The sequence below is a fragment of the Piliocolobus tephrosceles genome, chromosome 4 (assembly GCF_002776525.5).
Source record: "Piliocolobus tephrosceles isolate RC106 chromosome 4, ASM277652v3, whole genome shotgun sequence".
NCBI lineage: Eukaryota > Metazoa > Chordata > Mammalia > Primates > Cercopithecidae > Piliocolobus > Piliocolobus tephrosceles.
In genome coordinates, this window is record NC_045437.1 from 100,892,542 (window position 1) to 100,919,615 (window position 27,074).

Sequence of the window (27,074 nt, forward strand, 5' to 3'; positions counted from 1 at the left end):
TTAGCAAAGGGTTGTCTTTTCTTTTATTTCCCAATGTAACAGTTTTTCCATTTTTACTTTTAAGCTAGCATATTTTTTATCTTTCCAGTCTCCCTTGTTTAACTAGTGGATTATCTAGTTTCCAAAAAGAACTTCTTTTTTTTTCAAATATTCTTTAAGGTTTTAAATTTATTAATATCTTCTTTTTAAAATTAAATGATCTCTGCTTTCCTTACACTTCTTTGCATTTTCTAACTTCTTTAGGTAATGTTTAATTAATTTATCAAGATTATATGCTTCATCCAAAATGAATCTTATTTCACATTTTTAATCTATAAACACCTTCCTGTCAAAAATGCTGAAATCAATTCATTTTTTTCTAATTTTCCCCTTGACCCTTCTCCCCTAAATTTTATGTTCTAATTTTGCTATAGTCTCATTTCTATATCACCAGAATATATAACACAAATATTCTCTCAATAATTACATTTCCCATAATTTCTTAACATAATTGAATATAGTTTTCTGTTTTTAAGTTTTTGACACTCATTACCAGGTATTTCAGCATAGTTTTTTCATTCCTTTCCTGATTAAATCAACTTCATCATCTTAAATTTTTCTAAGAAAGAGTCTTAAGGTACATTGTTATTTTTTGCTTGCCTAATGTATCATATTTTAACATTTTAGTAATATACCTTCTTATATGAAATCAACCTCTCCTAGTCTTAGTACTTATGGCTTAGATGAGGCTGGCTTTAACATCTAGCAGCAAGAATAACCCAAATATAACCAAATAGGTGATCCTGTCCAATTGGCCACAACAATTGACTCAATCTTTGTCAAGATAGAATAGTGAGATTTAGTGTTTGAATATTTACTGAAATCAAGGGAACAAAGTGCTGGCTTTGGAGACATGTTCAGTAATAAATCTGTACCCATCGTTGCCATTAGGAAAAGTATTCTAAGAATAAAGACAATACAGAGGAAAGCAAAGTTTGTACATAAAGAAAAAGAGAATCTTGATGTGATTTTTTGAGGATCTGTACTCAATTTTGGTTCAATCCACATGCAATCTCCAGTGATATTAATACAGAGCCAACTCTCACCAGCATCACCACTCCAGTGTCCTTTCCATCCTGGTCATTTATCATTGATCACAGTATTGAGTGATCCACCTTTCCCTTTTTATCAAGAATACGACTTACTTATGGCTCACAGTTAATCCAATATTTTAAAGGTTTTTTACTTTCTGTATGTAATGAGTTAAGACTAAGATAACTCATTATAACAGTATTTTTACCAGACACAAATCTAATCACCACCCGCCAACACTCCTTCAATCTTTCATGCTAACAATGCGCATCAAGTGCATTCAGGGTCTTTTTATTGAGCCCAATTTACTTGCTGTAATATAACGTGACACAGAGTTACGTGTCCTCCAGCCTTCCTTCATGCTACCAGAATTTCCTGTTCCAAGAATCTACAGACCACTGGTTAGGAGTTCTGAGAACTCATTGTGAAGTCCTTGTGTGTCTTCTGCTCAATTTTATCTAACACTCATTGTGGTTGACAGCTATTTTTTATAGTTTGTGGTTTGCAGTTTTCTCTACTTTCTGGTTTTGCCAAATATTAAATTTCTTCCTCAATTCATATGTTAGTTTGGCCAGAATCAAAGAAGAGGGTGGAATAAAAATGTCCAGGGGAATTTTTATGTGACTCCAGCATGAATATATATGATATGATGCAAATGTTTTCGAAAGACTGCAGATATTACAGGGTTTTTTTTTTTGCCATTCTTGTCATTATTCTTATGGAAGTTATGATAAGTTGTATATATTTATCATACTTTTCTATTCAATAGATACTAACAAGACACTTGTCAGTTTGCTTCACACTGCATATTGTACATAAGCTTTTGCTTATCATTTTGTATCCCCAAATACAATGTGATTTCTAGGAAGAGAGAAACTGTTTCATTTATATCTAACACAATTCTTGGTAAATATCAGACATACAAATAATTGTTGTTGAATAAATGAGTAAACAAACAAAAGCTTAGAAAAGAGGAGAGGATCTTGTAATAATTTTCCATCCAAGAAACTATATTATTCAGTTTCGTCAAGGATACATTAAATAAATTTATAAGTTGGCAGTGAGATTCAGTATGTATTTCTGTTCATTTAAGCATTCTTTTAAAAATGATAAACGCTATCCTCATGATATTTAAGATAGTTAATAATTGCTTAATAATATAGAATAGTGTTCAAGTTTCTCTATTTATTTGATTGTTTGTTACTGTTGGTTTAAAACAAGAGAGTCATTCAATTTTATTTTTTAAAGCTTTTATTCAGAGACATAGAGTTATATTTTGGTAGATACATTCTTTCTTTATTACAGAAATGTATGCAGAAATATAATTTAATTAATTTATTGGCTTATAATATTTCTTTTAGCTCTGAGTTTCATTATTTTACCCCCATCTTCTCTCTTTTTACCATATGGTTGTTTTTGAGATTTTTTTTGTCTTTAGTTTTCAACAGTTTTACTAAAATTTGTATAAGTGTACATTCTGGTTTGATTTGTAGTGCTTTTTGAATCTGTGCTTCGATGCCACTCATGATTTAGAAAAAGAAAAGACTATTTTATTTTCAAATATGGGTTCCGTACCTATTCTGCTTCTGAAATTGAAATTACGTGCATATTATAATTTTCCATTTTACCATCTACAGAGCTATACTCTTTTGTGAATTTTCATTTTTTTCTTACTGTACTTCATTCTGGATTTTGTAAAACATATTTTCCAAGTCACTAATTCTTTCTTCAGATAAATCTAATTTGCTATTAAAACCAGCTGTTGAATTGTTTATTTCAGTTTTTATATTTTCCATTTCAGAATTTTTATTGTGATATTTACTATAATTTGTAGTACTCTGTTGACATTTTCAATCTCTTCTTTTATTTTCTGGAACTCATTGCCATATTAATAGTTAAATCCGTATCTGATATCTTCATTATCTAAATACCAAATGGGCTGTTTCTATTCTTTATTTTTAAAAACAGTTGTGAGTCATGTGTTGTTACCACCTGTGCCTGATTATTTTTATTGAATTACATATACGAATTCATGAATTACATACATTTTACAGCTTGAAACATTACGGAAGTAACTTGAGACATAAGATCATGTTATCTTCTCCACAGAGAATTACAGGTATTTCCTCAGGAGGACTAAGTGCACTCAGATATCCCAGACCACCTTATTCAACCAGGAAGTGAAATGATTCAAAGCTGAGCCACAGTCCTTTCAAGGGCTGTTTCCACTTTTCCCTTAATCCTCAGATGTAAGCCTGCACAAATAGTGGCAGGTTTGCCAAGGTCTAAAGGCCTGGTGCTCAAACTACATTTGTTTTTCCTAGTCCTGTGAGTCTTTTGAAAGCTCTGCTCAGCTTATCAGCCCTTTAGTCATCTTACCATAATATAAATGCCATATACATCCTTCAGTTAAAAATAACCTTCAATATCAGAGCCCATATCATTGTCCTTTCTTGTTCCAGAAATGGACTCTCTAATTCCTCATTGCCTTGCTATTCAATGTATTTAAACATTAAAGTTTTCCATCTTTTTCAGTGGCTCTCAGCTGACAGTTTAATCTGAAGTAATTAGTCTTTACCAGAGGAGAAATGCTGACTTTTTCTTTGTGCTTTCTTAATTTTGATTTTTTATGTGTTCTGACACCTCCCAGAACGTTTTGATATAACTGAATTTACAGTTAAAAAGGTACTGAAGATATTTTTAAAAAATAGATTCTTTCAATTTTGAGGGAGCAATCATTTTAAAAATCATATTATACTGACAAAGGCATAACATATGGATGATAGTTATTAAATTCTGGAGTGGTTTTTCTACTATCCTGTATTTCATAATCAGAATAACTTTCTGAAAAACAATTTTTATCTTGCCACTCTCAATTTAAAAGCCTTCCATCTTAGCTGTATTTATTATATGTATTCTCTCTTACAATTAAAACCAACTTATGATTTAATTCCTGAAGAGGGCTTTGTACATTTCTATTTTCTGCCTTTGCTTAGATATTTCCTTCTTCCCAGACCTTCTATTTCTAAGTCTGTCTGCTAGAACCTTACACGTTTTTAATGACTAACTTAAATGTTACTTCTTTGTGACTATTTTCCCAAGTATACTCATTAAAAAGTCTGATCTTATCTCACTTTTAAAGGGCATATTATTCATTGTACAACATACTTATGGTACATAGATTTCTATAGTTTGTATTTGTGTCTTACATCTTTTCCTCAGTTTCAAACATCTTCAAGGCAGAAACGTGCTGTATTTGCGTGCGATTTAGAAGGCAGTGTACTGAATGGTGCAAGTTTTTTCATAGACAAATATGATGTACTTATCTGAAAAGAAAGGATGATACACATACACAGGCAGGTATGATGGGGTTGAAATTGTTTCCTTGAAACTTAGTTGAAGGAAGTTTTCCTATAAAGGTACGTGTTATTTTTTAATCAGGCTTAAGTGTGGCATATTTTATTGAATTTTGTATTTTTCCTAAAGATAAATGATTTAGAGCAGTGTTTTACATTAAAATTAATATATTATGGTATATGTATAAGTTCTGAACAAAGTCTAAAGATAAAACACGAGAACTCAAAAACTATATAAACTGCTATTAGTTTTATTTGTCAGTATCTAAGTCTTCCTGCTATCCTCTCAACAGGATACTTTAGAAAGAAAATATATGAAAATAATTGTATTAAGGGAAGTGCCACAGAGAGGGAAGAATTTGACATTAAGGAATCTAATTAACAGTAAAAAGCACTTTAAAAAAATACTTGGTATGTGAGACACTGGAAAAACTCTTCGTTTACAAATTCCAGTGTAAATATAAAAGTATATGCAAAAGTTCAAGAATATTAAACTAATGGCAAATTATATCTTGAAAAATTGGAAAGTTTTATAAAATTTTGTAGCTATAAAACTGAACTCTTATATTTTGATAGGAGCTTTAAAAATCTACATACCACCACAGTATTTATTTTGAGGTAATAATAATTATATTTGTAACATAATCTTCATTGTCTTAATAATATAAGTATATGTTAACTAATTATGTGTATTATTACAATAAAAGATTTATTAACAATTTTTTGATAAATGATTTTTTCTTCTATAATGATAGGAATAGCCTTTTCTAAGCATATAAATGTTGCCAATCATCTTCATCTAAAGTTTTTACTGTTGTTTCCCTCTTAAACAACCATCCAAGAAATCATGCAACCAGTAGCAAATTATATTGCACATTGGACAAGTCCTAAATTATGCAAGATAATAATAAAAATTTACTTGTTTTCAATCATGTTCTTCCACTGGTTAAATGTTATTTGAAGTATTTTTAATTCTTTGTATCTTTTTTGGAACATGTAACTAATGAAAATATGTTAAGTCTCTGTTTATTAGACAATTTCAGCCTCAAAACATGCAAAACCATGACACATTGCGATGGTCAAACCAGGCTCTTCACTCTCCATTCAACTTGCCATTTGCATTTCTTCTCCTTCAGCCTCTATAATTATATTGTTTCTCATTTAACATACCTTTTCTTAATCTCTACTCACAGGCTTTACAAATCCTAAAATGTCACTTGAATACCTATGTTGACAGAAGAATTCCTCTTTTTGAATTCTGAGAAGCTATTTTTTGGGAACCTATTATGTCTCAAATGCTATGTACAATGACAGTTGCTTCAGTTCCAGAATATTCAGTTTTGCTATGACATTGATTGATTAATTGGAGAATTAGGTATATCCTTTTGTGTGGTATTTGGTTTACAGATTCAAACTCTGTATATAGTAAACTTATTATGGGAAGAAATCATTTCTCAAACTAATATAATAGTTACTCAAAAAAGAAACCATGTATACATTTTAATTTAATAAATATTTATCATTAATCTTGAACAGGATTTTCTGATAGATTATTTTAAGGTCTAGAGAGAGAAATGTGGGGGAAAGATAAAGCAAGCTTCAAATATAATTATAACATAATTTGTTCTGCAAGCGACATATAAAAAGTACAAAATACAGGAGTCCAAAGAGGAGATTCTTATTTGGTTTTATGTATTAGGAAATTTAAAGGTAGCTTTTAAGATGAATACATTTTTCAAGCTATAAAGATGTGGTTAAGTATAAGGGGCTAAAGAGATAGCAGAAAAATAGTCATATACAAGAAAGTAAAATATATTGAATGATTTTGCAAATTATTTGAGTTAGAAATTATTGGAAATAAACATTGTAGACTATTACAGACAAGGGGTAATAAAGACCTTTAATATGGCGACTATTACAAAAAAGGAAGATGAGCGCCAGCATATATTTCAAATATTGAATGAATAACACATGACAACTGATATGCAAATAGTTCGGAGGGAGAAATCAACATTTTTAAGACTGTGGAATGGAAGATTTTTGGTGTGATTAAGTCAAGGAGAAAAGTCAGGGGAAAATGGGCAGGTAATAGTGGATGAGGAGAACACCTAAATCAGTGGGGTTCTTAACATTGCACATCATCTGTGACATTTTTAAAACCACTAGTGACTCAATTGCACCCACTGAAATTCTCATGTAATGAATCTAGAGTGTGTCATGGGCATAGGTATTTTTAAAAAAGACTCTCTAGGAAACTCTCTTATTAAGCTAGGAAAGTTCTGATCTAGATTTTTTTCACTTACCAAAGAAATTCACAAGCCAGTAACATCCACATTATCTGGTAACTTGATAGAAATCCAGATTTTTAGTCTCCACCGCAGAATGCCTGAATTAGACTCTGCAGTTTAAATGCTTCCTCAGGTGATTTAACTTTTTAGTACTGCTTACTTTGAACACACTAGAATTATCCGTGGTGCTTTTAGATAACAACTACCTAGTTCCTGTAACACAGGAACAGAAAACCAAACACTGCATGTTCTCACACATAAGGGAGAGTTGAACAATGAGAACACATGGACACAGGGAGGGGAACAACACACACCAGGGACTGTGGGGGTGGTGAGGGCCAAGGGGAAGGAGAACATTAGGCAAATACCTAATGCATGTGGGGCTTAAAACCTAGATGATGGGTTGATAGGTGCAGCAAACCACCATGGCACACGTATACTTATGTAGCAAACCTACACATTCTGCACATGTATACCGGAACTTAAAGTAAAATACATTTTTAAAAAATGTAAAAAAAAGGTGGACAAAGGGCACAAGGCAGTTAATGAGCACAAATAAAATACACATTGCCAATAAACAGAAGAAATATTTAACAACTACCAAAAACAAATCTAAAAGACATATTTTTACTCTGAAAAGAAGTAAGTATGGCAATAAAACATAAAGAAGACGTCATTGTTGCTAGTAAAACTATATAATATATCCAGAGTAATTATCTAATGATGATAAACAAAGCTATTTATTTTAATAGAAATTTTCTAACTTGATTTTTTTTTAATTTTAAGAGAATGACTCTATGTAGGGTTAGGGTTAGGGTTATGAAGAAAGAGTTCACTTATGTTTGGACATAATATACATGATATGTTAAAATAAGTATTTTGCAAAAAAAATACTCATATTGACACAGAACTAAGTTTGGCAGAATGTTTCATCAACCTTCCTTTTCTTATTAAAGTATCATAGTTTTCTTTCTCTTAAGCCTAAAAAAGTACATTAAATACAGATAATGAATTATTCACTGAAAAAATAAAAAAAAAGAAGACAACCACCTGTAGGCCCCACCCACAGAAATGCTGATTTAATTAGCACAGGGTGGGGCCAAAGCACTGGTATTCTTTTAAACTGCCCCCAGAAAATACAAATATGAGCCAGGTTTGAGAGCTATCGGTAGAGAATGGTGTTAACTATACATCCAAGAGTCTGACTCTCTAGGCAGTTTTCTTTTCCTTTCATTGTTTATAACAGCATTAATATGTAACTAGAAGGAGAATGAGAAATGTTTTCTTTCTCTAAATGTATTGCAAGATAGAAGAGTATTTAATGAGAAGCCACAGAAATATTTTACGTGACTGGAATTGTAGCTGTATTTGAATCAGTTTGAAATAAAATGGAAGCATAAAGTTGTACAAAATAGATCTCCCAGAAAGCACAATAAATATCCATACCATCAATATACAGTAATCTACTGAGAGTTCAGGTAAACTTTTTAGGCATCTCTGGTTTTTTTCTTTTGAACTGATATGGATAGCAACCCTGTTTCAAGGGACTTTATAATGACAGCCAATGTGAATTGTTGCCACACTCAATTTGCAAGGGCAGAGTTTCAAGCTAGAATAATTGCCTGTTCCACTCCAGAGATGGGATGCTGACTGCTTCATTACCAGCTGGATGAACCAGGGCATGAGCAATTTCAGACAATGTGAACCATGCTCCTTTACACTACCCATGGGCACTAGTTCCCAAATCTACTTACTCTCGGTCCCCAGGAGACGACAGACACATTTTGCTTGCTGAAAGGTGCTCTTGATGGGGCTAAAAGAAATGTGCAAATGCACCTGTGCCTTGCTCTGACATCATTCTACAAAGTGAATCATTAACCATATTGGAATAGCAGATAGCCTCGCATTGGGGAATCAGTCATTGGGGTTCTTCCATTTTTAATTGTTTTCCATCCAACTTTATCTTACTTCTGAGGCAAAAGGATGGGCAATTATATAATCTATTATTAAACAGATTGCATACTAATATCGGAATATAGCAGGCCAATAAATACGACTAAGAAGGTTTAACTAACTATTTAGTATCTTGTGATTCCAGGTAGTTCTATAAGAACTACTAAGAACAGCTGATAAGCCATGGGAAATAATTGCTTTAAAAAAAATCTGCATTTAAAACTTTGTATAGTTAATATAAACTGTTATGAGAATCATTTTAGGGCACAACTTTTTTTTGCTCAATTTAAATTACTTATAATAGGTCAAGTGTGGTACTTAAATAACCAGACCTCTTTAAAAAACGATGATTGTTTCATTTTGATTTAGAGCAAACATTGCTTACACCACAAGCCAACGTCAGATTTTTTTTTTAGTGAATTATTAAGTACAAACTTTAAACCAGAATCAGGCATATACATTAGTTTTCAGTACGGCAGAAACTATGATGGAAATATTGGTAAGAATGAAATTGAAGTAATCATACACAATCTATTTGTTGTTTTATTAATCCTGAATTACTTGATATTTTATCTATCTATAAACATATGTGCATATAAAATATGGATGTAAAGTATAAACAAATAAAAATCTAAAAATATTTATGTCTATCACCAAAATTAGAAATACAACAGTCTCAACTTTCCTAAGTCTCTGAATGTCTTCTTCATCCCTCATGCTCATTATACTGCCTAGACATAAATGGGCTTTTGAATTTTCCATACTATTTTAACAGCTATATTAAGATATTTACACAGCATGCAACTTACCCATTTAAAGTCTACAGCTCAATGGTTTGTAGTGTAATCACAGATATGTTCTACAATCACCATAGTCAAATTTAGAACATTTTTTTATCACCCTGAAAAGAAACCTCATAGCAACTAGCAATATTCCTTATTCTACCTCCCTAGTTGCCACTACAGATAACCACCATTCTACTTTTTTTTTTTTTTTTTTGAGATGGAGTCTCTTTCTGTTGCCTGAACTAGAGTGTAGTGGTGCCATCTCAGCTCACTGCAATCTCTGCCTCCCAGGCTCAAGTGATTCCGTGCCTCAGTGTCCCAAGTAGCTGGGATTACAGGCATGTGCCACCACGCCTGGCTAATTTTTATAGTTTTATTTTTGTTTTTTTTTTAGAAATGGGGTATCACTACATTGGCCAGGCTTGTCTCAAACTCCTGGCCTCAGGTGATCTGCCCACTTGGGCTTCCCAAAATGCTGGGATTACAGGTGTGAGCCACCACACCTGGCCCACGAATCTACTTTTGGTGTATATATATTTGCCTGTTCTCCATATATCAGATAAATGAAACCATAGACTATGTGATACTTTTGTGACTGACTTTTCACTTAGCATAAATGTTTTCAAGTCTCATCTATGTTGAAGAATTTGTCAGTACATTTATTTTTGTGACCAAATAATATTAGATTGTATGGGTTTACCACATTTTATCAATTTATCTGCTGATAAATATTTAGATTTTTTTCTACTTTTCTCTATCACTACTATGCTAAAAATGTTTATATACAAGTTTCTTCATGGGCATATGTTTTTATTTTTGGGAGGGTACATACCTAGGAGTTAAATTGCTAGGACAAATGGTAGGTCTATATTTAATCATTTTAGGAACGTCTGGCTTATTTTTCTTAGTGGCTGCACCATTTTATATTCCCAAAAGAATTGTAAGAGGATTTTAATGTCCCCACATCCTCTCCAATACTTGCCATACTCTGATTTTTTTATTCTAGCCATTCTAGTGTGTGTGAAGTGGTACCTCATTGTGGCTTTGGTTTGCATTTCCCTGTTGACTAGTGACATTGAACATCATTTTTGTCTTCATCAGTCATTTATGTATTTTCTTGGGAATTTTCTCTTCACCTTCTTTGCACATTTTTAAATTGAGTTAGTAGATTTTTAGTATATTCAGTTGCAAAAATTTTTATACATTCTGAATGCAAATTCTTTATTAGAATCATGATTTTCTAATATATTCTCCCATTCTATAACTTATCTTTACATATTTTTCATGCTGTCCATTGAAGGACAAAAGTGCTTATTGCTATTTACTTCTTCATTTGTCTAGTGATGGGCTGGATTATTTTAGTAAGGTCTCTATTTAGGCCACTGTGTTAAGCATCTGATGTTGCTCCTTAGGGAATCAAAGGCTTGGATATGCCCACAGTCACTCTAGCAGAGCAGTGGTTTTGGTGGAACTCTCTTCTTCTTTAACCACAGGCAGATGGCTATCCCCACCAACTGCTGCCTATTGTTCAGCTGATTTCAATAATGCTCTGGGGCATAAACTGCTCTTCAACCTACTCTAATCATATTGTGGGTCCTTTGAAGGAATAATGACTGAGGTCATTGCTTTATATATATATATGTAACATATTATATATGTAAAATATCTATCTATAATATATGTAACATATAATATATATCATATATATATGTATCTATATATATTTCAGGAGGGTTACTCTCAGTTGATTTATTTCTATTTACCCCTACCTACAAACCAACAAGCCTACCATTAAGCTTGTAATCTGAATCTTCTCTTAATTGCTTTTCATTGAAGCCTCCAGTGTTTCTGAGGGTACCCATAGGCTTGACTTTCTCCATGCTGTGTTGCAAATGACAACACAAATTCACTCTCTGATCGTTTTTGAAGCCAGAAGTTCAAAATCACTTTCGCTGGGCCAAAGCCAGGACTGTACTATTTCTGGAGGCCCTAGAGCATAATATGTTTTTCTGTCCCTTTCAGCTTCTAGAGCAGCTCCGTTTGACTCATAGTCCCTTCTTCCATCTTTAAATTCAGTGTTGTAGGATCCTCTCTTTTTCACTCGGCTTCCTTCACATAATATTTTCTCCGTGTCAAATTGGCTTTACTCTTAATCATGTGAAAGTGGCTTTACTCTTAATCGTGTCAAATTGGCTTTACTCTTACCAGAAACTTGTGAGTGTATTTAAGGCCCATCTAAACAATTCAGATAATCTTCTCATCTAAAGACCTCAACTTATTCACATCTTCAAAGTCAACTATATAACATTCCTAGGTTTCAGAGATTAGGTCCTTGATAGCTCTCAGAGGGGCCTACTACAGTGAGTATCCTTCTATCGCACCTCCAAAAAGACTCAAAATGGGAGTAGTGAAATGGTCTCTTTTCCATACAGAAACAGAAGAAACAAATATTTCTCCATTCTTCATCTGCAGATTCAACCCATAACACATGTAGGGCACTTTTCCTGCCTCTCATCCCATTGCACTGTAGGGCTGCTGGACACCTTAACACTGCAAAGTTAAGGTGGATGTTGATTTTATTGTGACCATAATAGTATATTTGTCTGTGATCCAAAAGCCTTACATGCATAAGTTTAAAAATCACATTATTTATCTTGATATAAAGGCTCAACTAATCTATTTGCAAGAAATGAAAAGATAAACATATGTGGTTAGGGATTTATTTTTTGAGACAGAGTCTTACTCTGTTGCCCAGCAGTGGCACAATCACAGTTCTCACAGTTCCCTACAGCCTCAGCCTCCCTGGGCTTAGGTGATCCTCCCACCTCAGCCTTCCTAGTAGCTAGGTCTACAGGTGTGGGCCACCAGGCTCTGCTAATTTCTCTATCTTTTGTAGAGATGAGGCTTTGCCATGTTGCTCAGACTGTTCTCGAACTCCTGGGCTCTAGCAGTCTACTCACCTGGGCCTCCCAAAGTGCTGAGATTACAGGCATGAGCCACGACACCCAGCCAGAGATATTTTAAAGTAAAGCATTTTGAACTGGGTGTGGTGGCTCATGTCTGTAATCCCAGCTCTTAGGGAGGCAGAGGCGGGAGAATAGCTTGAGCCCAGGAGTTCGAGATGTGCCTGGGCAATATAGCGAGACCCCATTCTACACCAAAAGGAAATTTAAAAAAGACACACAAGAAATAGGGCATTTTGAAAGACTTCTATGAAACATTCATATGCAATGATGTTTTGTGATCCTAAATATCTCAAAATAGAGCGATTTATGACAAATGACTCAGCCTATAGTGAAACTGCTGACCCCTTACAGTGATAAGCATATGTATGTATGGTGGACCCAGGTTATAAGATAACACCTGCTGTGGCCAGGCACCCCCAAGGGCTGACAAGAAAGTGAAATCAAAAGACAGATAATGGCTATGGACACGCTAACAACTGACAACTCTTCATTCACCTTGGTTGGAGTTCCGAAGGAAAATCATAGCTACTTCCTATGATTCTTTTCCTCCACTCTCTTATTACTGTCTGGGTGTGTTGAATATGTTGTCATGATGGTTGGTGTGTGAAAGCCTCTCAACAAACCATGAATTCAGAAGAATGTAATTAGCCACTGAGTCATTGTGAAACCTTCCAGCCTCCCTGTTGGAGTTAGTATAATTAGGCTGAGTCAACCCTGACATTAGAAACACTTATGTCTCTTTGGGTTGGACTTTGTGTCATAGGCCTGATGCTGTGTCAGTCCCAAGTATCTTGCAAGAATGTTTTTGTTGTGCACTGGAAGAAAACACAGATTTTATATTAGATAGGCCCAGGTTTAAATCTTGACTCTGATACCCATTATTTAGGATTATTTTTTGGTTCTACCGGGGTCCTGTTGCTAGAAGCATGGGAATCCAATCACTGAGATAACAGGAAGAAAGTCTTTTTTGTGGGTACTTCAGCCTAACCATTAAATTCCCCTCCCCAACCCACGAAAGTTAGGGGTTTATACAACAGGGAGGGGTAAGGAAGAATAGCTGGTCAAGAGGCAGCTAGTGTGTCTCATTGTCCAGATGTGGTGACCTGTAAAGATCCTTGACACCATCTGGGAGGCCTGACGGTCAGTCTCCTGAGAAAGGAATTCAGATAAGACAAATGTAAGTTTCTCAAATTTCAGTTTTATGGGGAAATTTGGCCTGTTCCATATATACATATCATTTCATGTTTTCAATCATAGAGTGGTCAAAACCCTACGTCGTGAGGGTTATAGAATCAAAGAAAATGGCTGTATTTGGTACATAGCAGACAGCTAATAAAGATGGATGTTGTCATAATGTTATGTTATGGGCCTGTAAATAAAAGATGGAAAAATAGGAGAGCTCATAAAGAGATCATTGTATTAAGTATTTTTTATGATTTTAGAACCTACTAATAGTTTATATGTGTATACACATGCCTATATATGTATGTGTAATTGCATATTTATCTTCTATGTGACATTTTTTCACATATGACATCTCATTATATATCGCATTTAAGATATATAACAATCATATATGTAACATATCTTTTTAAGAAAAAAGTAGAGACACACCCTCATTTTTATAAAATTACTGAATTTTTGCATCTTGAAAGTTTTAGCAGTTTAAAATTTACATTATCTTAGTTTATTTTTCCATCAATGTTTAGAATCATCTTCATTCCTAGAGGAACTCTTTAAATGTGTTTCTGAAAACTCTCATAATAAGACTCAAGCCATACATCTTTTCATTAGGGCGTTATAGAGTATTCATTCATACAATCCCTTAACTGTTCAGGAATATATATTAAGAGATAATGAATCAGTAACACACCTATTTTCATTCCTTTAAATAAATGGGTTTATATATGAAGTAAGAAAGTTATCTGTGTGAAGTACTGAGTAATTCAAAAATTTTGACAACTAGACTACTGTAGCATTAAAAACACAAATGCAGCTGGGTCTGTTCTGTTCTAGTTGTGGGTACATATACTTTTGTTTCTAAATTTAGCCAAAAGTATTTTTATTTTAAGTACATGCTTTGGCAAGTGCCTTTTTTCTTTTAAAGAACACATTATAATGCCTCATCTTGGCAGGAAGCTTGAGGGGGAAATATTATAAAATTGGGAAAACAAACAAAATGAAACTAATGAAATAAGATCAAAATTAAAGTACTGTTTGAACCCTCAGAATTGACTGCATCTTGTGCAGAGCACAGGATGTAATTAGTGTGAGATCTGGAGCAAGTTATACACACATAATCACACTGGAGACTTTAGAATTGTTTTGAATTGGCTATATTCCTTTTATCCTTGTGATTTTTATAAAATAAGTTACCTGCTAAATCAAGTAAATCAGTTACTGTCTATACTATAAAATAATCATTTGGAATATATCTAACAACAAATATTTTTCATTGCCTAGTTGGCAGGAATTGTGCAATATTATCAAAGAATGGTTGTCAAATGAAAAAGTTTGATAATGAACTTTTATGTAACTACTAGAAATGTACTGTAAAGTTTTGGGTTAATCTACTTTATAGTATTTTATATATTACATATTACTAAGTGGTCTCTCCCTCTCTCCATTTATACACATTATATATATACACACACATGTTATATATATGCATTATACACGTATACATATACACACATATATGTATACATATATACTTTACATATACATGTGTACATATATGTGTATAGATAATCTATACATACGTGTGTGTGAGTTTGTGTGTGTGTGTATATATGCTTATATATATGTGCGTGTGTATATATATAAAAAACAATGACATTGAACTCACCAGTTTATTCTTTGGGCATTATTATGGATAGATAAATTAGACCTGGATTAAAAAAAGTATACATAGTAGTAAAATCCTATTACCTCTCCAAAAACAAACAAACAAGCAAATAAAACCCAATGGATAGCATAAGAGACAACAAATATACAAAATAAAATTAATTAAAATTTATATTTTATGGGTTCAAGTTAGTATCTACATCTTATTGTTCTAAGGATCCAAATTAAAGGTGCAGATGTTTTCAGAAATTTAGAAATTTGAGCAGAAATAAAAACTTTTATGAACTGGATGTATATATAAGTTGGTATTTATAATCTCAAAGTTAATTATAAATGAATCATTAGAAGTCTTTCTAATGAGTTATTATCAATCAAGTTCTGCCAGAGTCAGTCAAAATTGGTTCAATCATGGTTAATAAAATTCATTGAATTAAATTAATTTTAGTTCCTACTTCTTTTGTATAGCTCATGCATTAAATTTTGAGGTTAACTTTCCAACATATTATACACCTATGAAATGTTATTTCTTAACTCAACTTAATCTTAAATTTAATAGCATATATTGTCTTTAGTAGGAATAAGAGAGAGATAAATAGAAGTTACAGGGCATATACTATCTTCACATATTATTCATGGTCATACCTTTTCACCAGCTCTCTTACTTATTCCTTAAAATATCATTGTGAGGTGTTTAATTATTATACCATTTTGGGGAAGAACAAAAAGGTTCAGAGAGCTTTAGCAGTTTTCTGAAAATTAGGCAGTATGACTGAACGAGAATTAAGGCTTAGATATGTTCAATTATAAAGTTCACACCCTTTCTTCTAAACTATTACACTTTAGAAATTGGAATCACATTCTTCAAATTATTTTGCAGAAATATAAGATGCCTGATTTCTGGATAGACTAGGTTACCCTTAAGTAACAAATATTCTGATAATCTTACTGATTTAGCACAGTAGCTCGTGATACACCAACAGGTTGCCTGAAGGGTTGGTTCTCTAGTTACAAAGAGACCCAGGCTAATAGTAGTTTTAATTTTCCTAGTCTTCCTTAATCACCTCAGAAGTGGGAAGAGACATGGCAAACAGTGCACCAATTCTTAGAACTTCAGCTAGGAAATAACACATATCATTTGTTCTTACATTTTCTCAGCTAAAGAAAACCACACAGAGTCATGTATAATTTCACAGGTGAGAGAGAAGTCCAATTCTACCAGGTGCCTGGAAAGGGGAGAGGGAGAAATAAAACGATTTTATATAAGCATGAATGGCTACTTTTGCTCATCTTTTAGTAATAAATATGTAGTACACCTTTCTAATGGCAAAATATACTCATCCTCACTCAAGTGAGGCAAAGCCAAAATTTCTCATCTGTTCACAGCTTCAATCTCAAAATTCAAGATTTCTATGTGATATCCAGTAGCATCAACATCTGTTTCAACATAGAAGTTCTTGATGACAAGTTTTGTGAACTCAAAAGTGAAGTTCTGTGCCTCTTGCCTATCTAATTCTTAGAGGCCAAATGTGGATAAACCATTGTAAACTGTTTCATTCTGATAGAAGAGTGTGTGAAACTATCTAATTCTCAGTGGCCACACGGGGATAAACCATAGTAAACTGTTTCATTCTGATAGAAGAGGATGGAAACTATCTAATTTTCAGTGGCCAAATGGGGATAAACCATAGTAAACTGTTTTATTCTGATGGAAGAGGATGGGAAACACCAGCAGTTACTGCTCCCGAACTTCTGAAATCCTGCCTAACAGAGGTTAGTGGGACTCCTACATTGAATAAGGCAAAGCTTCTTAATTAGGTCTGAATTCTGCTCCCTTGTAGCAATCTTCAGTACCTTGGCTGTGACATCTGGAAGCTTTTTGTTTTTTGTTTTTCCTTCTTTGTTATCTTTCTGGGCCACAACATATCTGAAGTTGGCATCAGAAAATATGTCCTCCTTGGGGGCTGAGCATCTTTCTCAGCTTCATTCCTGCCTGCACAAGATTTGAGACCTATAGGTCATTTTAAGGCTTAAATAATCAGAGACTTTTTGAGTGTAAGCTCATGCCTTAGGAGTATAACTCTTAAAGGCTTTTTTTTTTTTCATTTAATTATACTTGGTTCAATAAAGAATACTAATAGAAGACTTCTTAGGTTTACTTTTTGTTTTCCTCCTTTCTTGGCCTTCATGTTTCACTTTTATCACTTAGTTTCAGTTACTTTGAGTTAATCCAACTGAATTAGCCTGTTCTCACACCGCTATGAAGAAATAACTGAGACTGAGTAATGTACAAAGAAAAGAGATTTTATTGACTCACTGTTCCGCATGGCTGGGGAGGCCTCAGGAAACTTACAATTGTGGTGGAAGGTGCCTCTTCACAGGACGGCAGGAGAGAGAATAGCAGGGAAAATGCCGGACACTTATAAAACCATCAGATCTCGTGAGAACTCATCATCATGAGAATAGCATAGGAGAAACTGTCCCCATGATTCAATTACCTCCACCCGGTCCCATCCTTGACATGTGGGGATTATTACAATTCCAGGTGAGATTTAGGTGGGGACACAGAGCCAAACCATATCATTCCACCTGACTCCTCCCAAATCTCATGTCCTCACATTTATTTTTTATTTTCTTATTTTTTGAGATGGAGTCTCAGCCTGTCACCCAGTCTGGAGGGCAGTGGCACAATCTCAGCTCACTGCAACCTCCATCTCCTGGGTTCAAATGATTCTCCTGCCTCAGCCTCCTGAGTAGCTGGGACTACAGGTGCCTGCCACAATACCAGCTAATTTTTTGTATTTTTAGTAGAGATGGGGTTTCACTGTGTTAGCCAGGATGGCCTCGATCTCCTGACCTCATGATCCACCTGCCTCAGCCTCCCAAAGTGCTGGGATTATAGGTGTGAGCCACCGTGCCTGGCCATGTCCTCACATTTCAAAACACAATCATGCCCTTTCAACAGGCCCCCAAAGTCTTAACTCATTTCAGCATTAACCCAAAACTCTAAGTCCAAAGTCTCATCTGAGACAAGGTAAGTCCCTTTTGCCTATGAGCCTGTAAAACTGAAAGCAAGTTAGCTACATCCTAGGTTCAACGGGGGTACATGCATTGGGTAAATACACCCATTCCAAATGGGAGAAACTGGCAAAAATAAATGGGCCACACGACCCATCCAAGTCTGAAATCCAATAAGGCAGTCATTAAACATTTGAGTTCCCAAATGGTCTCCTTTAGCTCCATCTCTCACATCCAGGTCATACTGATGCAAGAGGTGGGCTCCCAAGGCCTAGGACAGTTCTGCCCCTGTGGCTTTGCAGGGTACAGCCCCTCTCCCAGCCGCTTTCTCAGGCTGGTATTGAGTGTCTGTGGCTTTTTCAGACGCAGGGTGCAAGCTGTTGGTGGATCTATAATTCTGGAGTCTGGAGGACAGTGGCCCTCTTCTCACAGCTCCATGGGGCAGTGCCCTAGTAGGGACTCTGTGTGGGGCTGCAACTCCACATTTCCCTTCTGCACTGCTCTGGCAGAGGTTCTCCACGCGGCCTCTGTCCCTGCAACAAACTTCTGCCTAACATCCAGGTGTTCTCATACATCCTTTGAAATCTAGGTGGAGGGTCGCAAACCCGAATTATTGATTTCTCTGCACCTAAAAGCCTTTAGCCTCTTTTTCCTACGCTATTTTGTCCAACTGAAATGATTACAATACCATGTGTAAGCTGCCAAGGTTTGGGGCTTGTACCCTCTGAAACCTGAGTTGTACCTGGGCCCCTTTTAGTCTCAGCTGGACCTGAAGCAGCTGGCACATGGTACCATGTCCCAAGGCTGCATTGGATCAGGGGGACCCCTGGGCTCTGCCCATTAAACCACTTTTCCTCCTTAGTCCTCTGGGCCAGTGGTGGGAGGGGCTGCTGTGAATTAACTGACATGCCCTGGAGACATTTTCCCGTTGTCTTGGTAATTAACATTCAGCTCCTTGTTACTTCTGCAAATTTCTGCTGTCAGTTTGAATTTCTCTCCAGAAAATGGGTTTCTCTTTTGTATTACATAATCAGACCGCAAAATTTTCAAACTTTTATGGTTTGCTTCCTCTTGAACATCTTGTATGTTAGACATTTCTTCCACCAAATATCCTAAATCATCTCTCTCACATTCAAAGTTCCATAGATCTCTAGGGAAGGGGAAAAATGCTACTAGGAGCATTTTTAGGAGGAATGCTTTCAACTTTTCCACATTTAGTATAATGTTGGCTGTGGGTTTATCATAGATGACTTTTATTACCTTTAGTTATGTCCCTTCTATGCCAACTTTGCTAAGGGTTTTACTCATAAAGTGTTGCAGCTTTTGTCAAATGCTTTTTTCTTCATCTATTGAGATGATAATGTAATTTTTGTTTTTAATTCTGTTTATGTGGCATATTACATTTATTCACTTGTGAATGTTAAACCATTATCACACATGAGAAAGCATAGCAAGAGTCACCTTTATTCCAGTTTCCAAAAAGTTCCTCATCTCCATCTGAGACCACCTCAGCCTGGATTTCATTGTCCATATCAGTATCAGCGTATTGGTCAAAGGCATTCCACAAATCTCTAGGAAATTCCATACTTTCCCACATCTATCTTCTTCTGAGCCCTGTAAACTTTTCTAACTTCTGCCTGTGACCTAGTTTCAAAGTTGCATCCACATTTTGGGGTATCTGCAGCAGCACCCCACTCCCAATACCAATTTCCTGAATTAGTTTGTTCTCACGCTGCTGTGAAGAAAATACCCAAGACTAGGTAATTTATAAAGAAAAGAGGTTTAAATGACTCACAGTTTCTCATCACTGGGAGGCCTCAGGAAACTTAAAATCATGGTGAAAGGCACCACTTCACAGGGCAGCAAGAATGAGAATGAGTGCCAGGAGAGGAAATGCCAGACACTTATAAAACCATTAGACCTCATGAGAACTCACTCTCTACACAAGAACAGCATGAGGGATAACACCCCATGATTCAATTACCTCCACCTGCTCCCACCCTTGACATGTGGGGAGTATTACAATTCAAGGTGAGGTTTGAGTGGGGACACAGAGCCAAACCGTATCACCAACCTTCCTTGGAAAGCCTTTAGCCTCTTTTTCCTATGCTATTTTGTCCAACTGAAATGATTTACTAGGTAGCACAAACATGGCAGTGTTCCAAGACACCTTAATTCATTCAGAGGTTTTAACAGTGGGTGCTGTATTTGTTATCTGTTACTGCATAACACATTACTTCAAAACTTAGCGGCTTAAAATAACACATACTTATCATCTCACCGTTTCTGTGGGTTGGGAATTTGGACATAGTTTAGCTGGGTCTTCTGTGTGAAGATTTCTTATGAGACTACAATGAAGTTATCAGCTAGTGCTGAGATCTCATTTGACCTGAGAAGGATCCACTTCTAAGCTTGTTTACATGATTGATGGAAAGATTCAATTTCTCCAGGGTTGTTAGAGGGAGGGTCTCATTAACTACATGACTCACTGCTTAGAGAGGGCCACCCTAAGCTTCTTGTCAAATACAGCAATTTACTCCATAAAGGCCAGTGAGAAAGACAGTTTGCAAACACAGTAGAAGCCACCATCTTATGTAATGTAATCAGGGTAGTAACAGTCTATTATTTTCGCCACCACTAAGATGTAAGGTCCTCTCCAAAGCCAAGGGAAGAGAATTCCTACAGGGTGTGGATACAAAGAGGCAGCAATTATGCCTGTCTTCCAAGCTGCCTGTCATAAATGTGATAGATACCCATAGGCTTGATTCAATCTTTGTGAGCATGTGAGATTTAATTTGTACTTTGTCTTCTGTCTCTCTTAAGACTTCTCAGTTTAATCTTTTACCAGTTAGTATTGAAACGAAATTACCTCTTTAAAATGGTAAATTCCTGGCTTTGGGGTCTCAATCATTCTCTTTCACTACCACTTTCTAACTGGCTAATTACTGTGCAGTATCTTGCCACTTCAACCAGCTGCGTCCAACACACACTCCTAACGATCTGTTTCCAGTCTCTTCCCTAAGGCTGCTGTCCCATAAAAGTTCAGAGCCGAGAGAGTAGGTGAAACGGCATCAGATCTCTTTGCTCCTGGCTCCAAATGTAGCCATCTCCTCTACTATCACCACACAAGGTGATACAGGACATTTCTCCAGTACTCTAGACAGGCAGCAAGAGGTAAATTCCATAAATTTCCAGACTGTGACACTTCTCTGCAGAGTATATTCCACCATCATCTTTTGAAACCAACCATGAAAGTAGAAGTGTCAGAGGAATCCCCTCTGAGCCCCCACACAAGGAGGATATTCCTTTTTGATGCTGTAATTCATTCAAAGGCAGGGAAACTTTCCCTGGAAAGCTGATTAGTACATCTCTTTTTACTATTGCAAAATGTGTAGATTTTGGCATTAACCTTTCCACTTGAGAATTTAAAACCCCTTCTTTTCTCCTACCATTTCATTCATAAAAATGTTTTAATTTTGAAAAACTGAGGACTCCAATTTTATTCTGTGCTGGGATGTTTTCCTGGATAAGTTCAACTGCCTAAGCTGCTAAGATAGTTTGAAGAATGAAACAAGAAGATAAAAGAATTATTAGTACTGAAAAATAAAACAGATAAATTTGAAACATTGTCTCATTAGGTGTGCTTTCTTTTATTTATGTTTCCTTTATCTCTTTGCTTTCTGTCTTTTGCCTCATAGACTTTTTATGTGTCTTTAAATTCTCTAGCGTTTTTGGAACTATATATTCCATTTTCAATTTTACTGCTTGTTATCTTTTAGTTTTTCAAAAACGTTTTAAGCTTTCTTTTCCTATAATTTTCACTGTCTCTACTAAAAGCCATTTTTAGTATTCTGTTTTGTTTTATCTTATTCTTTTTATTTCATGTAGATGCTTTTGATCTCCATCCTCATTCTTTTTTGGCTCTATTAACTTGTAACTCTTGATACATGAAGGCCATAACTTACTACAATTATTAGGGAATACCATATTCCAGATACTTTCTTCTACATGTCACAACAGATCATCTCTTGAAGTATGTTGTTCCTCTAATTAATCTTCATATTGTTTTTTGTTTTTATGTTCTTCAATACTTACTTGGCTCTGTGTTTTCTTTTTTATTCTCAATACTCGTATTCGAATAATGTGAGATAATGATACTGGGGTAAATATTTTTCATAGGTAAGAGTCAAAAGATTGCCTTTCTACTTATCTGGCAGAGGAGATTCCATGATCACAAAAGTTGTTTTCACAGGGTGAGGCTTATCCATTGTACTCCAGATATGCTGACCCCTGCGATTTTCCCAATTGTGGGAAACTTGACTGCATAATTTGTGTTAGTGGTGGACTGCATTCACAATCTCCACAGAGATTGTGATATCAATCTCTGATATTATAATATCACAGGCATCACAAGTTATATCTCTGATATAAATTTTTAAAAGATGAAAAAGAAAAACATTGCTTTCGGCCCTACTGTTTATGCTTCAATAAATACTTGAAAAGAAACTTGATATGTTCAACTCCAAGGGCAATTGTAGGTTTTAAACAGGCTTTATATGATTGCTTACCTCTTCTATTGCTAAACCTTGCTCAGAGTTACAGAATGTTATAGAATTAATGAAAAATTAGGTTTTCTACCCTTTTCCTACACTACTGTAAACTTTTATGAAAAAATTGTCTTCAGTGAGTAAAGTGTGATGACTAAACACCCTATCATTCTTATTTTTTACCATATTGTTATTTAGAATTTATATCTTATCAAGGAAAATCATGCGTGTGTGTGTGTGTGTGTGTGTGTGTGTGTGTGCCTGTTGGAGGGAGGTATACACATGTGTGTGTTGGGGTTGTAGCCTGAATTGAAATACGGAACAGACCCCAAGGGAGAAAAGGAATGTATGCCACAGTTCAGATTTGTATATTCTCTGAATCAGGTAACAAATGACGGTTGAATGCATGTCTATCAACATTGTTTTCTAGATTATCTAGTGTAGTTGTGTGAAGCTGAATATATTATTGCCTAATGGACTTAGGTCTCAACAGTATTTTTTTCCTTCAATTAAATTTCATAAGTCCTGTAATTTTTTAAGTTCCTACAAGATTTTGGCTTGTCTCTCAGCACTAAATTTCAAGTTATTGATGTTTTAAATCTTTTTCGTGTCTTCCCAGTTATTTTGTGAGGAAGTGGAAGAGGATATCAAAGGCTCTTAATGAAGCCATTAAGCCTGCTTTCCCATATGTATAATAATATGATTATATTTAAAATTATATTTATCTTCCTATTTACAACCCTACGTTTTAAAAATAAAAAGTCTAGATAATAAAAGTACGTATTAGAAACCTGAAAAATGCCTTTGTAGAATTAATTGAAAATTCACAAAAGTCACAGAGCAATGGGGCTACTGCCCACTTAAAATACTTAAATCAATCAAGAGCAGTAGAATTAACTTGTCTCTAATCAGGCTTTGGCTCAAATGTCAATGATAGTGTGCTTCAGGAAAGCAGAAAGATGTAGCGTTAATACTTAAACAGATAATGTCAGTACAATTGAAATGTGAATGACTGTGCAACATTAATTGGATTTATATTCTATAAAATACATGAAAAATGTTGGTAAAATTATGTGATATTTCATTTATATAAAAGGTAACTCAAAAAGAGATGCATGTCTAACACACTTTTGGTGTCAAGGATATTTTTGAATTATTTCCAATGCATGATAAATTATGGCAAAAATAAGTAGGCTTGGAGAGTAACTGAATCAGAACCTGTCTTCTAGATGTTTCAGTATCATACTTTGAATACTGAATATATATTTATATGGGTTTGGCTGTAATAATAAGATAATGAGTCACCAATTTTATTTTTTGTCTAACATCAGCAAATAATAGACAGCCAAAATAGAGAATCCTCAAACAACGTATTAAGGGTGTCAAGGGATCTATAATTCAGAAGTTAAACTGTAGTAAAGATTTTCCTTTACTTATTTCATATCCACCACTTAAAGATATATATGACAATACATATCTTTCCAAGTAAGATCATTTGGAATCATATGAGTAGAATATACCTCTTCTAAATATCTTCTTGCAAAATTTTCCAAAAAATGATTGAAAATTTCTTTTGGAACAGTATTGCTTAAGAAATACAGCTCCCCTGAATCCTATTTCTTCAAACAGCCTTGCCATTGTACCAGATGGAGAGAGATAACACATATAATTTAGTGGTGTCAGGCTAACACCTCAATGTGTTTTCACAAAAATTGAAATCTTGCCCTCCAAGAAGACAGTAATAAATAACAGGAAAACTCAAAATAAGAATGATTAGGAAGCTCTTTTTATTGTAATTCTTTCTAAATTTATATTTAAATTAAATTGCGTATGTTATAATATGCATGAAATAATTTTATATTTAAATTATATCTACAATTTAGAGATACAGGATTTATTTAAGGATGCACTACAGTATTCTTATGTACAGCAGCCAATTATGCTTATTGCAGTATAAAAGAATATTAACTTCTCATATATTATTGTAGCTAAGAGAGTGCATTATTTTTTGACAAATGTGATATATTTAATGGTTTCTTTGTGCCTCAAAATGAATATTCCATCAAAAAAATTAAATTTTTTTATTCAAGTATGAATTAATATGTGCTATATTTTATTGGCCTTTTTTGGAAACAGGTATATATTTCTGCATTTACCTTAAGTTTAATGTTGGCAATGAAACATGATATTGTGGTAGAAGTTGACAATAAATATCCTCTGTAGCCAACTGGATTTTGACACACAATTAAGGAGAACCTCACAGTGTAATTTCCACATAGATCAATAACATTAGATTCTCCCCACAAGTCAGCCTCTGCTGATATAAATGAAGGCTTCATTTTAAATTAGTTCAGGTAAAATGGGATTGCTCAAGCAACATTTAGAAAAAATATCTTTCTTTAGCCAAATTGAAGGCTTCACATAGGAAAGATAAATATTTATGTATTAATTTGATCATAGATTAAAAAGAATTATTTTCACACAGATGACTTCTTTTACAAGAAAGGATAACTTTATAATATAAACTGATAGATAGGTAGAAGTTGTTCACTGACAACAATGTACTTGGCTAATAGATAAAGTCTAACTTTTTTGTCCCCATAAATTCATTTATACATTGAAAAATCATCTAGGGACAAGGTAGGAAGAAAGGATACAATAGGCCTATTCTACCAATAGATTCGATTTCTTTATTTTTGTGTCTCCATATTGTCACGAAATTCTCCTCTGAATCATATTTTATCTGTCTAAATTATACTTTTTTACTCAGAACCCACTTTATCCCCTCTATTCCTTTCACAGGTTCAGAGGCGAAAGGGGACGATTTGCTCATAAAATGGAGCCCTTTCAATTGGGCTATGTGACAAGAACCTGCTATTATTGGAGAAAAAAAGTGCTTCTTGTACAAAAAAATTGTAACCATTAGTTCGCAGTCCTAGAAGACTGAGTAAAAATCAACCATCACTTTTTTTGTAATGGATATTTTGACTGGATGAAAATGTCCTTTGTTATATGGTGCAAATCCCTGAGAACAATTTGATGAATCACTTCTTGTTCCACAGATCTTGTTCTTACCAAGAAGTTAATAATATTTATTCTTATGTAAAGCGAGAATTAAGTTCCAAAAATGTCTCCAGATTTTACTGGGACTGTAAACTTCCTGAAAGCAGAAATTCTGTATGATTGGTTTTTACACTCAACAGTATCAAGCACAATACTTTGCAGGTAAATATTAGATCACTTGATATATTTCTACCTTAAAATATTAAGTATTTTTTCTACCTTAAAATATTAAGTCTATTGATTTGGACATTCATACTTTTCTTCTTGGTGGAAATAATTATTCTACTGAAAAAATTTTAAGGCAGAGAGAATATTAGTCACTTTCAAAAACAGGAAGGTTTAGGTTAAAAAAAAGTCTTGACAGATTTCATCACATCATACATACATGAGACAAATGCCTTAGACTATGTGTAATGAGAGATCAGTCTAAAAAAAGTTCCAATTCAATTATGTAAAATTAAATTTAAAAGATGCAGTAGAAATACAAATTAAAATATCAAATACATACAGAATACAATATCCAACTTTTTATTATTAGATTCTACAGACTTTTTTAAGTTTCTGTGAAATGTTCTAAATGCTTACTCTGTACATACTTATTTCATCATGAACAAGTAACAAGGAGGTCACAGGTGAACACCAATCCCCTAGCCACGCTTTGAGAAGCACTGTACTAGATTGGCTTTCTAATGTCAATCTTTATTTTCCAGTTCCTGTCACAGCCTTGGTCTCCTTGGTCTCCTTATTATCTAGTACAACACACATAAAAATATGTGTGATACAGTATAGAAACAATATAAAAATATGTGTGTTGTAATATAAATATATTAAAATGTGTTTGTACTAGATAATGATATTTAATAATGTTGAGTGTTTAACTGCTCTAAGCACTTTACCTGCAAGAAACATTTTTTTTTTATTGTGGTGAAATACAACATAAAATTTATTTACAATTTTAAGCATTTTTAAGTGTATAGTTTAGTGGCGTTAATATATTCAAAATGTTGTGCAGCCATCACCGTCATCAGTCTTCATAACTCTTTTCATATTGTAAAACTAAAAGTTTTGCTCATTTAAAAATTATTCCCAATTTCCCCCTTCTCAATCCCTGGAAACTAGCATTCTACTTTCTGCTTCCATAGTTTTGACCACCCTAAGTATTTCACATAAGTGAAATTTGTCT

The 27,074-nt window shown here is 34.4% G+C and overlaps 1 non-coding gene across 1 annotated transcript; it reads left to right on the plus strand.

Annotated features, from left to right (window-relative positions):
• Window positions 1–22,483: 22,483 nt before the first annotated feature.
• LOC111542735 lies at window positions 22,484–22,645 on the plus strand. The gene has a single exon (XR_003309439.1). It is a non-coding gene; the product is annotated as a U1 spliceosomal RNA (small nuclear RNA).
• The last annotated feature ends 4,429 nt before the right edge of the window (window positions 22,646–27,074 follow it).